At 40.8% G+C, this 14,755-nt stretch overlaps 2 long non-coding RNA genes across 2 annotated transcripts; both read left to right on the top strand.

Annotated features, from left to right (window-relative positions):
• The first annotated feature begins 686 nt into the window (after positions 1-686).
• On the top strand, positions 687-3,427 carry LOC138960048 (uncharacterized). The gene is made up of 3 exons (XR_011453874.1): positions 687-1,052; positions 2,253-2,535; positions 3,104-3,427. It is a non-coding gene; the product is annotated as an uncharacterized lncRNA (long non-coding RNA).
• A 3,374-nt stretch (positions 3,428-6,801) lies between these two features.
• Positions 6,802-14,540, top strand: LOC138960049 (uncharacterized). The gene is made up of 3 exons (XR_011453875.1): positions 6,802-8,227; positions 10,868-10,971; positions 14,150-14,540. It is a non-coding gene; the product is annotated as an uncharacterized lncRNA (long non-coding RNA).
• Positions 14,541-14,755: the final 215 nt, after the last annotated feature.

Raw genomic sequence — 14,755 nt, 5'->3', positions numbered from 1 at the left:
TCTCAACGATTTAATTCACCATCTCAGATGTGCTCAGGCTTTCACATGATATAAGACCATCCCACTCTTGGGCACATACAGCAAATCCACAGCCTGCCTGCTTACCGTGAAAAGTTGGGATATGTTTTGTATATTAATGTTATAATGCCACCAGTGGCTTTATTGTACGAAATTAAATAATCAAAAATGTTTCACCCCGCAGACACAGCCACCAATCTTTCTTTATTTGGTGTTTAACGTCGTTTTCAACCACGAAGGTTATATCGCGACGAACAGCCACCAAGCCCTGAGTTGTTTTCAATGTGTCCAAATCGTAGGGTGCCTTTATTTTATATTAAAGCTAGCTGGGTACATCTGAGATGGTGAACAGTTATGAGAAAGGAGTATTATTATGTAGGAGAGCTTAGCCCTACCCCAAGCCCCGATCACCCCGGGTCAATCAGATGTGGCGTCGAAAACATCCGTGAATTCCCAGAAGACATTCGCCGCGTGATTGGTTTTCAAAAGATGGCTTCGAGTAACATCCTGTGCAATTGTGTACAAAATTCGAAGTATGAGAGGTGTTGTGTGAACTCGGATATCGTGTCTTGATTCAGTTCGTGCAAACACATATTTCGAGAATAAACTTCCCCGAAGTGTCTTCCTCGCGCAGGGGAGTTAAGTGACGTTCTAATAATTGAACGATTGTTCCCGCAATAGGACAGACGCTATATTGGGCTTATTTTCGTTGTTGCTTCTTGGAACGTCATTTTGAAAAGGTGGGACGGAACCTTACCCTACCCCGCACGTATCCTTTCTTCCTTCTTCTGCTCAAATATGAACCAACCACCATCGTCTCTCAATTTTGTGAGCGGGCTTTTAACTGGTTGCACATGAAGCCGTGGCTCGGACGGACGACATAAAAGGAAAACAGGAACACACGGTGATACACTCGGGTTACAGGTCTTTCAAGAATCATCATTAGTAGCGGGAACGTACCTAGCCAGCCGTGTAACTGCTCTTCTCGTCTCCATTGCCAACTATCTCTCCTCACCTACGGAGGTTGCTCGACGGTAAGTTTCTTGTTGTTATTACTTCTCTTATAAGTAAACATGAGTTCACTTTCACAGATCTGTTCAGAGTTTTCACGGCAAAAGAGCATCCGTCATCTCAAACACGTGCCTGCGTGAGCTTCTTTTTTTATCTTTTTTTTTTTATCAATATTTTAAATCAATATCTCAAGTGACGCCTTTGTCAATCTGCTCGATTAATTGTGCAGTCGGAACGTTATATTTCACAAGTCTGATTTTCTGCCTGAAGATTCATGCGTATTTCAATATTATATATAAACCGATTTGTAAGGAAGTTGTCTTTGTCGTGACAGGTGTAAAATAGCACGCAGTAGACATACATTTTGTTGTGTCGAAGACATTAATTTTGACAGAGTGTACGTGGCACAAGGGATTTTTTTTTTAAATCAGTTGGTATTAGATGTCAGCAACTACTGTTTTTTTAATGTTTTTTATTTTGCCAATCGTACACAAACTGTTATTAAGTGAACACAGTCCGATGTTAAAAAGATCCTTGTCGGTGTTCCGAAAGGATTTGTGATGGGACCGCGTTTATTTTTGGTTTATATACATGATATTGTAAAGAATATTAAACCCAAGTTGTTTTCTGACGATACAAGTATGCATCTTGCAGTAGATATATAGAAGATATAGGCCTAGTAGAAGAGCCGATATTTTGAATGCAGATCTTAATATAATTAGTGCTTTTTATCACCGTACCTCACGACCCCCTCCTCTATCTTGCCATTAATATCTGTTTGTATTCATATCATCAAACTACTTTGTTGAATATGTCCGCCATCGGTCTCGAATAGCAGCTAGCATCTGCTGAAGGGACATTAAAACCCAACCAAACCAACCATGTCCGCCATTGTGGGTCTTTTCTGTTGTGTTAAATATAAGCATTATGTGCGGATCTTCAATGCCAAATCACAGGAGCGTGTATCAAATCGCCGGTCGATCATTATTTACATTCTACTACTACCATATATAGTAGTAGTATATGGTAGTAGTAGAATGTCAATATTGATCGACCGGCGATTTGATACAAGCTCCTGTGTGCCAAATATTGAATATATGACACGATGTTAATATTAAAAAACGTTTTCTTTAAACCAAAGCCATATAATTGTGGCGTATTAGGGACATCTAAGAAAGCATTGTACCACATGAACATGACATAATTATGTTCTTTTCGTGCAGATGGAACAAAATCCGCCCTCTCAAGTGTCATCTACCAATGCCACAGGGTCACCGTCACCAGAGAGCAAAATCTCCAGATTAACAGACACCGAAAAAGATAGGTCGATAGAGCCGTCGGAAAAAAGGTCCGAATCAACGCGTTCTAAGGAACAAGAACCACCACGCCAAAAGGAACAACATCGCATTTGCGTTGTCGCTCGGAAGACCTCACGTCAAAACAGAAAGATGTAGGCCCCTTAGATGATTTGTAATCAGGATGTCACCACCCAATCTGTTCCAGCTTGTGAGTTAAAAGCACACACACACACCAACACACACGCACGCACGCACTCACATACGCACACACACGCACACACACACGCATGCACGCACGCACGCACGCACGCACGCACACACACGCTCGCACGTACGCACAGACACACACGCACACACGCACGCACAGACACACACACACACACACACACACACACACGCATGCACGCACGCACGCACACACACGCTCGCACGTACGCACAGACACACACGCACACACGCACGCACAGACACACACACACACACATGCACACACACACACACACACGCATGCACGCACGCACGCACACACACGCTCGCACGTACGCACAGACACACACGCACACACGCACGCACAGACACACACACACACACACACACACACACACACACACACACACACACCAGCACCCTCGTCTCGATTCTTAGTCTATGTTAAATCATTTATTTAAAACGGCGGGGGGATGGACAGGAATACAGCTTTTATCAAAAGCTTACTTCTACGGCTGAAATGACATTGTTTAGTATAGAAAATGCTACATTTTCTTTGTTCATTTCAGGTACTCACTTGTACTGGTCGACAAGACAGAGGACAACTATGGATTCCAATTTGTTTTTATTTGATCTTTGAAAAGTTATCTGTTCATCTCTTTAATTTCTACAATTAGAAGTTAGCTTATCGCTTAAGCTTCCAGCTTCTTTCAAATCTACACAACTTTGAGAATGTTGGGAGCACATTATTAAAAAATGTCACAAAAATATTTCGTTGCATGCTAGTTGTCTGAATTTCTAAAGATGTGTAAATCAGAAATATATCTTCTTCAATCCTTTTTGTGTGTTGAGGCCTGCATGGCAAGTTTTAATAAACTGTCATTCACAATGTGCATTACTGTGTATTCAAATTAGTCTTGCGTGCAATCCTAACTACATGAGTAAATCCAAATGGTACACACATACATTTTATTACATTCAAGTTATATTGTCTAGAGAAGGAGACCCCTACATACTCTCTCTCTCTCGCTCTCTCTCTCTCTCTCTCTCTCTCTCTCTCTCTCTCTCTCTCTCTCTCTCTCTCTCTCTCTCTCTCTCTCTCTCTCTCTCTCTCTCTCTCTCTCTCTCTCTCTCTCTCTCTCTCTCTCTCTCTCTCTCTCTCTCTCTCTCTCTATTGCACAACGCAATAGAGTTACCGAGTTAGTACGCCAGGCAAAAAGTAATCATTTTCATAAATTGGTTGAAGACAAAAAGGATGTTGCCACGCTTTGGCAAGCCATAAATGAAGTGTTAGGTAAATCCCAAAGAAGAAATAGCATATTGAATAGCGCCATTTCTCCTGACGAATTCAATGAGCACTTTCTGTGTTTGGCTGATCGATTGAAACAATCTAAAAAGGTAAATGAAGAAGTCAAGGGTGGGGACTCCCTGTTGTTTAGATTAAAAGAATTTTGTATTCATACATTGAAATCACAAGATTCATTCTCTATCCCAACTATTGCCGTACATGAAGTTGGAAAATTTATAGAAAACATTCAGAATAATAAATCCATGGGGCCTGACAAAATCCCCCCGTCGTTGCTTAAATTAGCCCTACCGTACATAGTGGAATCCCTAACGTATGTGTATAATCTTTGCATTGAACAACATATTTTTCCTGATGCATTTAAAACGGCAAAGGTCGTTCCACTTCCTAAAAATAAAGATGTGTCTGACCCTAATAACTTCAGGCCCATTTCATTGCTTCCTATTTTATCAAAGCCTTTAGAGAAGCACATCCAGAAGAATCTTCTGAACTACATGGAAAGGTGCAAATTATTTCACAACTTTCAATCTGGGTTTCGTCCGAAACATTCCTGTAGTACAGCTCTTTCATCACTATGTGATAACTGGCTATCGGCAATTATTTTTTCGGACATATCAGAGGCTGTATTTCTTGATTTTAAGAAACCTTTTGATCTTGTAGATCACACATTACTTTTACATGAACTCGTATTGTACGTGAACAATCCCGCAACGTGTTCATTCTTTAAATCATAACTTGTCAACAGAACACAGTATGTTTCTATTAACGGTAAAACCTCTCCCAAAGGATGTTTAAAGAGTGGAGTCCCCCAGGGGTCAGTTTTAGGGCCTATTTTGTTTTGTGTATTCAATAATGACTTCCCCCTTCATATATCTAATTCAAAAGTTAACACGGATTTTTTTGCAGATGATTCGACGCTTCACACAAGCTGTAGGACTGTTCAAGAAATTGAAGTTTCCTTACAGTCTAGTCTAGTCTGAATGAAGTCAACAATTGGTGTAACCAGAATTTTATGATAGTGCACCCAGGGAAGACAAAAAGCATGATTATTACAACAAGACAAAAACACCAGTCGAGTCACGACCTCTTAATTTAAATCTTTCTCTGGAATCACAACCTGTTCAGCAGGTAACGGAACATCGTGTTTTGGGTGTGATAGTCGATCAAGAATTAAAATAGCAATCTCATGTATATTACATTTGTCAAAAAGTATCCGAGAATTTGTTTCTGCTATCAAAGTTAAAGCAATATGTCGATATCGCAACACTAAAACTATTTTATCATGCCCACATCTTATCCCATATTAATTGCGCGGCGTCTCTGATATTCACATGAAAAAATTAAACTCTCTACATCGTCGGGCAGCTAAAATCATGTTAAATGGTCCACAATTATCAGCTGATTTGAAGTTAAAGAATCTAAACTACCTGCCGCTAGTTAAACAACTACAGTTTAATAAGACTGTAATGATGTACAAAGTATATCATGGCGAAGTGCCCAACTATATTCAGGACCTATTTCACAGAGTCACCGAAAGGTACGGGTCTATCAATTTTCTACCACCAATACAAAGGATTGATTTGTTCAAAACTAGTCCAGCCTTTTCTGGCTCTATGGTGTGGAACTCCATTCCGTCTGTAATGAGATCATTAACCTCACTAAAGAGTTTTAAACAAGCTCTGCATAATCATAGATCGCTACTAGTCTTAACATGTGCAAGTAGCTGACAACAATTGGCACAGCTTTATGAATAACAAAAATATGTTCTTGTATTATGTGGAATTTATGTTGCGATTTTCCATCATCATCATCATCATCATTATTATCATCATTATCATCATAAAATCATCACCATCATCAACATCATCATCATCATCATCATTATCATCATCAAATCATCATCATCATCACCATCATCATCATCACCATCATCATCATCTTCATCATCATTTATACCATACAATCATTGTAAGCATTAGTGTAAACGTTGGTATTGTGTGAATGTTACCGTCGATCACTTTACATGTGTAACCTCAATTAACATGTGGCATGTTTCGCTTTTAATTTGTATGTTGCTTACTTTGTCATTTTATTGTTTGTGTTTATTTGCTTGTTTGCTTACTTGTCGGTTGTTTGCTAGTTCGTTCGTTTACTTCGTCATGTTGTTTTACTTGTTTATCATTTATTAGACATTTGTATTAGAAGTAAGGACCGGTTGTAAGAAAAGGCCTCGCCTTAAACCTCTATCCTTGAAATATAAAGTTCCATCATCATCATCATCATCATCATCATCATCATCATCATCATCTCTCTCTCTCTCTCTCTCGCTCTCTCTCTCTCTCTTTCTCTCTCTCTCTCTTCCTCTCTCTCTCTCTAATTCACACACGCATACACGCGCGGACACATACACATACACACCCCCACACACACACACACACACGCACGAACGCACACACACACACACATACACACACACACGCATACACACACACACACACACATACACACACATACACACACACATACACACACATACATACACACACATACACACACACACACCACACACACCACACACACATACACAAACATACACACACACATACACACACACATACACACACATACACACACACATACACACACACCCCCTCCACACACACATACACACACACACACACACACACACACACACACACACACACACACACACACACATGAACAGAACAGAACACGAAAAGAGGCACATCTACATTCACTCGCACGCACGCGCACAAACAAACAGACGTACGAACAGGTGCTCACGCGCACGCAAACATAAGCACTCTCTCTCTCTCTCTCTCTCTCTCTCTCTCTCTCTCTCTCTCTCTCTCTCTCACTCTCCTCTCTCTCTCTCTCTCTCTCTCTCTCTCTCTCTCACTCTCTCTCTCACTCTCTCTCTCTCTCTCTCTCTCTCTCACACACACACACACACACACACACACACACACACACACACACACACACACACACACACGCACGCACGCACGCACACACATATATATATAAATGAACTTTTTATATTTTATTATTACATCATAATACAAAGCTCAACACCAAGCCAGAATGTCTCATCTTTTGTTTCCACCAAGCGTCTATAGTAACAACACAGCAAATATGTATATGTATTCATTTATTTTTTTAATAAACTGTCATTCACAATGTGCATTACTGTGTATTCAAATCAGTCTTGCGTGCAAACTACTAACAATATATATGGTACCTCGAATATATAACCCTAGCCCTAACCCTAATACATACACACGCACACACACATGCACACTCACACACACACACACACACACACACACACACACACACACACACACACACACATACGCGCGCACATACATGTTCGCTCTCAAGTCACTGAAAGTATAATCTTTGTTGAAGGTGAATTTAACACTCTCTAAGAGGGCAATAAATTCGGACTATTAGACTGAATCACCTACACTACACTAGTAAATATGACCTGTAACACAGCTGGAAGACGATAAAACCCAAAACCGAATAGTATATACCTCCAACAAATAGCTTCCACAAAATGTACACAAAACCAATTAGACTCGATCGTACACATTTTGGAAATCTACTTCGTCTCTTCATACTTGAGTTTTCACGAGAGATTTACAATTTCGTTGAGGAGAATTCCTGGTTTTACTACTCGATTCCAGTACTTGATTATGTTCATGTGTGTTGACGAAGGACGTTTATTTTCGAAGTATGGACTATTGGGAGTGCTGCTTTTTGTTTTGTTTTACCTAGGTAAGTCGATTTATCAAGCATTGTAATCCTCTCCCTCTCTCGACGAATATGTTATTATCTCAAGCCTTCTTTTCCTCTTCATAGTAGTTCATCGTCTTCTCAACTTTCTTGCTATTTCTTTCTTTCTTTTCTTTTTTTCTGTCTTTCTTTTTTTTCTCTGTTCCTTTCTTCGTGACTTTCTTTCTTTCTTTTGTGTCTCCTTGTTTCTCTTTCCGTTTTTCTTTTTACAGCTATTTTTCTCTCTTGTTTTTCATTATAGAATCCGTGTTTGCTATTTCTATCTCTAGACAACAATTAGGGCATTGCAGACCTTTTACATCCGGAATGAATCTATTGTAAATGTTTTGTAATGCCACGGGTACTTTGTCAAACGTTTGTCAAAAATGAATTTTCCAATAGATTTGAAAATATTAAACGTTATAAATGGTTAAGGATGTTTGTAATACGACAACGAGGTGAAGGGTATCTAAATATCACAAATAATGCGGTCCGGTCGTTTTTCTTAATTTATTTACATATCTACAAAATATATTTCTGATGTGTGATCTTTTCTTTCAGTTCAGCAAACTGAGGCAAGCACAGGGTAAGTGTCCTGAAAAGTTGTCGTTGTGGTTGCTGTTGTTGTAACTGTTGTACGTGTATGCGTGTGTATCTGTGTGTGAGGGTGATCCCCGGCCCCTCTCTCTCATATAAACTTCGCTTCGACACTTTGGGATAACTGCAGTGATGTTCATTTAAAAAGACTCAATTCCCTGCATCGCCGAGCTGCAAAACTTATTCTGCATGATTTGAATAGGTCCACGGATGATAAACTAAAGCTCCTAAATTTCCTCCCCTTGAAAGATCAGTTGACGTTAAACAAGGCTGTGTTCATGTATAAAATTCAAAATAACGACTGTCCTAAATATTTGCAATCACATTTCAAACATGCCACAAAAAGATATGGGTCCCAAAAAATCATCCCTCCTATACCTCGCATAGACCTCTACAAATCGAGCCTTGCCTTCTCGGGAGCTTTTCTCTGGAACTCCTTCCCCCAACAGATAAGAAATGCAACTTCAGTGAAATTGTTTAAGAGACAGTCACGTTCACACATCATTCGTGAATGAAATGTCTTGTTCGATTGTTATTTAGTTGAACATTTTGTACTAGTGTTAACGGATGTGTAGCTAATCTGAGCAACTTAATTCTCAAAATGAAATGCTTAACTATGTCAATGTAATTTTGTAATTTTTGAGTTCTCCTTATATAATTCCTTAAATGCACATAGTATTGCAATCCATACAATGTATTTCGTATAGGTTACAACACGAGTGGTTTTTTATATGGCTTGTATTTCAGTCAAGACCCAGCGGATGAATATCATCGGGAGACACGAGCCTTTGGCGAGTGGCTCTCGATTGATATTCCCGCTGGGTCTTGACTGAAATACAAGCCATATAAAAAACCACGAGTGTTGTAATCTGTATATCCCATTCTACCATCAAACACAAAGTGTAGACTACTAGCGGCACTGTTGCGATCTGTGGAGTGTGAAACAGTGTTTTCAGCGAGACTTGGCCTTTTTGCAACCTTAAACTAAGTGACCGTCGCTGAAAAAATAAAACGAATGAGTGCATCTATAAGTACGCGGTAACACTACTTTCAGACCGTTTAAAAGCTTTAAGTAAAGGTTCATAAGTTGCAAGAAAGTAATGAAGTCGTATAGAAATCCATTTAGTTGAAGCGCACAATTCTTTTGCGTTTCAGGTCGGCGGAACGGGGAAACCGGTTTGGCCCCCATTTGGCTTACTCGACTCGATTCAGAATCGATTCCACGTTGTTTTTTTCGAACGCATTATTATACAATTAGTCTTATTGACAGAGAAGCAAATTTTAGGGAACACATATGTAGATTTAACCATTTGCTCCCTATTTGAAATGTATCTACATGTTTTGCGAGTGTGTTTGCATGAACCTAAACTGGTATGGGTGCGAGGAAAACAGGACCCAAGTCTGTCACCGCCGCTTGATTGCATTTTGAAAGAATATGACTGGATTACGGAAAAATACACACATGTTAAGTTCTTAGATACCTTCATCGCCAATGTGGACTTACTGCAGAGCCAGGCAAAAGAGTAGACTTGCTCGCAAAACACGTGAAACAGCTGATGATAGCGAAGCCCAACCGTGCCAGGTAAGGACGGTCTGACAGATTCTCAAAAGTCGTCTGCTAACGAAGCAAGGGGAGGGTACTCGTGTTTTTGTTTTGGTTCGCTAGCATCTGGTTATCTTGTAAGTTGAATGTTCGTTTTTTCCCACCTGCATTGCTTTCATAATGAAAGAAACGTTTGCTTATTGCATCTCATACATCAGATCAGTTCTGAGATTCATTTTTGCGTGCAACTGATATGGTTTTCTGAGCCGTGCAATACGATTTTGGAACTTCATACAAATGTGTCACATTGTTCGGCGCGAGGTCAAAGGTCGGGAGCAAAGTAGTTCTTCGCCCAAATCGGAATCTGCACTATCATATATTTTTTTGAGTCCATGATGTATTTATTGAGCTATAAAAATACAACATATATACCCATACTGAAGTAACAGAGACAAAGAAGGGAGGTCATGGGATATTATATGTTATATGATTGAATTTTTATTTGTTATGTCCGTCTGTCTTTATGTGTTGTATAAAGGACAGGTTGGAAGAATAGGCTTTGCCTAAAACCTTTATCCTTTTGTAATAAAGTTCTGAGTCTGAGTCTGAGTCTGAGTCTGAGTCTCTCTCTCTCTCTCTCTCTCTCTCTCTCTCTCTCTCTCTCTCTCTCTCTCTCTCTCTCTCTCTCTCTCTCTCTTTTTTTTTTATATGTGTGTGTGTGTGTGTGTGTGTGTGTGTGTGTGTGTGTGTGTGTGTGTGCGTGTGTGTAACTGTGTCTGTGTGTGTGTGCGTGTGTGTAACTGTGTCTGTCTGTGTGTGTGTGCGTGCGTGCGTGTGTATGTGTGCGTGTCTGTGTGTTTGTGTGTGTGTGTTTGTGTTTGTGTGTGTCTGTGTGTGTGTTTGTGTGTGTGTGTGTGGGTGTCTGTGTGTGTGTGTGTTTGTGTGTGTGTGTGTGTGTGTGCCTGCCTGATTGTCTCTCTCCCTGTATGTGCCAGTAAGTGTATGTGTGCGTGTGTTTGCCTATACTCCGTTTGTATGTGAACATTTGCGCTGAGCGTGTCATGATTTGCTTTATACACATTACAGGCGAAGCGCAGAGATTGTCACGGCTGTTATCGTCATTTTCGTCGTCCTCTTCGTGGCTTGGGTCGTCATCGCCATCTGTTATTTCAAAAAGTTTCAGGAGTGCAGTGAGTATCATATGATCACCGCCCTGATATGGCCCTTCGTGGTCGGCTGGGCGTTAAGCAAACAAACAAACAAACAAATCATAACGAAGAAGTTAGGAAATCAGATTTCTATCCTTCCACTTCAAATCTCTGCTCAGCGGACTGATAGATTAAAATAACGATAAAAAATATTTCAATTGACGGAATTTAAAATAGCTTGTGTAATCTGCATAACCGACTGACCATATGTTATCATGTTCATGATATTGTATTTAAACGCCCCTTCAACCAATAAGGCTAGTTGGGACTGATCGATGCAATGGCTCGTATATGTTACAGTCAAATCGGGAAATCAGGTATTTCACGAGAATGTCTGAAAGTTTAGGCATTCATGGTAAATACCTGGTTTGATCAGGCAATTCCGGAAATGACTGAATTTTTTTAGGCACTATCAGGAAATGACTAAAAACTACTTGTGCAAATTTCCCGTTTTGCCTGACTGTTAGGCAAAACGGGTTGTTCTGAGACCTTGTCTGTTTTTACCTCGCCTGCCTTGAGCATGAATTTCTCTTCTAGCACATTGTCTATTCATCGTTTTCCCCATTTCACTGAGTTCGGAGTGATTGCAGTTTGTTTTTTTACGGGTGCAGGTCACTACCGCGAGTGTAACACTATCGCGTGTGTAAGACTACGAGCACGAATTTATTGTGATTTTCTCGTAAAGTTCGGAGTGATTGGAGTTTGTTTTTACATAGCCGGCCTTGAGCACGAATTTATTGTGAGTTTCTCGTATAGCACATTGTCTCCCCCCGTTTTCGCTGAGTTTGGATTGATTGGAGTTCACTTTCAGTATAATGCTAGTTCCATTGTGACGTTACTCTCAATGTTGAGGGTAGCAATGGAGGAAACAGAATTGGTAGAAGACCGATTTAATCGGTTAATCTTTCAAAAGTACGCCAAAAATGGAAAACACTTGATGCCAAAGTCCAAATATTTTCAAATACTTGAAGAGATGATGGAAAACGGAAGTCGGAAAACTCCACGTCAGTACAAGCTGTTTTCGAAGTAAGTAGACTCCTCTCTCTCTCTCTCTCGTTCCTCCCTCTCTCTCAAACCTGTCTTTCTGTCTGTCTCTGTCTCTCTCTGTCACTTCTCTCTGTCACTGTTTGTCTCGATGTATGTATCTCTCTCTCTGTGACTCTCTTCCTCTCTCTCTCTCTCTGCGCACATGTCCCATACTTTTGTCCCACACTTCTCTCTAACACACACACACACACGCACACGCACACACGCGCAGACACAGATAATAAAATAGTGATCTCTTGATTTTGAATCAGGTATGAAATTTTATCACTTCTCTCTAACATACACACACGCACACACGCGCAGTTACAGATAATAAAATAGTGATCTCTTAATTTTGAATCTGGTATGAAATTGTATCACTTCTCTCTAACATACACACACAAACACGCACTCACACACACACACACACACACGCACACGCACACACGCGCAGACACAGATAATAAAATAGTGATCTCTTGATTTTGAATCAGGTATGAAATTTTATCACTTCTCTCTAACACACACACACACACACGGGAACGTCCACTCAGCTGGCGACGCAAGGTAAGTGACCACTTGTACACGCTTTTGACCTCTCTCTCTTTTATCCCTCTCACTAGCACTAGCTTTTTTCCTCCCATTCTTTTTCTCTTTTCTTGATCCCTTTTCTCATTCTTTTATTGTTTGTCTTTTTTCTTTCTCTAATAAAAAAATCTCTTATTGTTTGACTAGGTCTGAACCCCAGCGTAACACTGCCAACATCCACCCTGGAAATGCAAACCTCAGTATTGAGGAGTTGGTGACTGATGACAGTGTGGCATTGCTTGACAGACAATATAAACAAATTCAGCACCACAGACAAGCTAGCAGGGTATGTCAGCTCCAGCAAGCAGAAAGAATGGTGAAGCGGAGTCGCTTGGATCTCGGTCATGGACAGAGAGGTGATAACGTCGCTATACCCATTCCACTGGTGGATAGAGGCCGTGGAGACCCGCGGAATATCCTGGGGGTGATTCTTGACAGGAGTGAAAATGACAACTACACACTGGTGACCAAGAATGGGATTTTAAAAGAAGCCTACGCCAGAAACGATTTCGAACTGTGTCCACAAAAACTGTTGTATTTGAGTGAAATGAACTGTGTTAAGCACGTAAGTCTTCGCGCGGCCGTCATCCTGGGCTCCCAAAGCGGAGGACAAGGATACGTCAAGTGCAACTGTTCGGGTGCAAAGAAATGCCAGAACAATCGGTGCAAATGCTTCAAAGCAAAACTGAAGTGCAACAGTCGGTGTCACCAATCCTTGACTTGTGGAAACAAATGAACTGTTGACAGAAAGTTCTGTTTTAATGTACATTTTAGTTTTTAGAATTAAACATTAAAATGATAACATCATTATGTTCTTTAATTGAATGCCTTAAAATCAAGAGAGAGAAAGAGATAGGAGAGAGAGAGAGAGAATACAGAATAGATTCCACACTGACAGCATTGGCCCGGCACAGGCAGTTGATGGCTGGACAGCAATACCTTCCTGATGGAAAAGAGGCATGAAACCAATTACGACCCCAGCCATTCAAAGTTTTATAGTAGGCTTCTGTGCTGAAATGCTTTCTGACTCTCACCAGAAACACAGATTGTGAGCGGTAGGCATTCTCCGATAATGCCTGGCAGCCTATTTCAGTCAATCACCGATAGTGCCTAAACAATTTCAGTCATTTCCGGATTTGCCTGATCAAACCAGGTATTTACCGTGAATGCCTAAACTTTCAGGCATTCTCGTGAAATACCTGATTTCCCGATTTGACTGTAACATATATACCATACGGTATTTAGAGAAGAATCCCAATGTAAACAATTTGTTTCCTTTGCAATTATGACGAAAGCAGAACAATGGTGACGGCGCATGATAGCGAGAAATGAAAAGACCCTAAAATACTGTACTCACATGTTTAACACACACACACACACACACACAAACACACACACACACACACACACGCACGCACGCAAACACACACATACACACACACACACACACACACAAACACACACACACACACACACACACACACACACGTGCTCGTAAACAAGTAGAATAACAAATCATAATTTGTTTTAAAATACTTGGTTGCAGTAACGGTCCAGCGCCGCAAAGCAAGCAGACGATCACGACGCACCCGGCGAGACGCCAGGATTAGCATGACGCGCAGCTCGGGTGGAGGATCACTGGGGGGTACCGGAGGGGAGGGGGCAAGTGGTGGAGGTGGTGGTGGTGCTTACGGTGGGGAAGTGATGATATAATATGTACAGACACTTTTGATTTTAGATTTATTGTTGAATTCTGGCTATCTGGGTGAGGGGTGAGTGCCTGTGTGTGTGTGTGTGTGTGTATGTTTGTGTGTGTGTGTGTGTGTGTGCGCTGGTGTGTGTGTGTGTGTGTGTGTGTGTGTGTGTGTGTGTGTTCGCAGAAATAAAGGTGTCGTACTCGTATAAAGAACGGAAATGAATTAAACTATGAAAGCTTGTTTCTATCGGTGTCTTTGTGTTGATTTGTCCTTGCCCATTCACACACACTCACACACACACACTCACACACTCTCTCACACACACACACACACACACATACCACTGACACACACACACACACACACACACACACAAACACACACACACACACACACACACACACATGGAAAGACAAAGGTCCCTTCCGCCCTCATTAAATCATTCAGAACAAAAC

Source organism: Littorina saxatilis, linkage group LG2 (assembly GCF_037325665.1).
Source record: "Littorina saxatilis isolate snail1 linkage group LG2, US_GU_Lsax_2.0, whole genome shotgun sequence".
Classification (NCBI taxonomy): Eukaryota; Metazoa; Mollusca; class Gastropoda; order Littorinimorpha; family Littorinidae; genus Littorina; species Littorina saxatilis.
The sequence above is the reverse complement of the archived record's forward strand: the minus strand, read 5'-3'. Positions and strand labels throughout refer to the sequence as shown.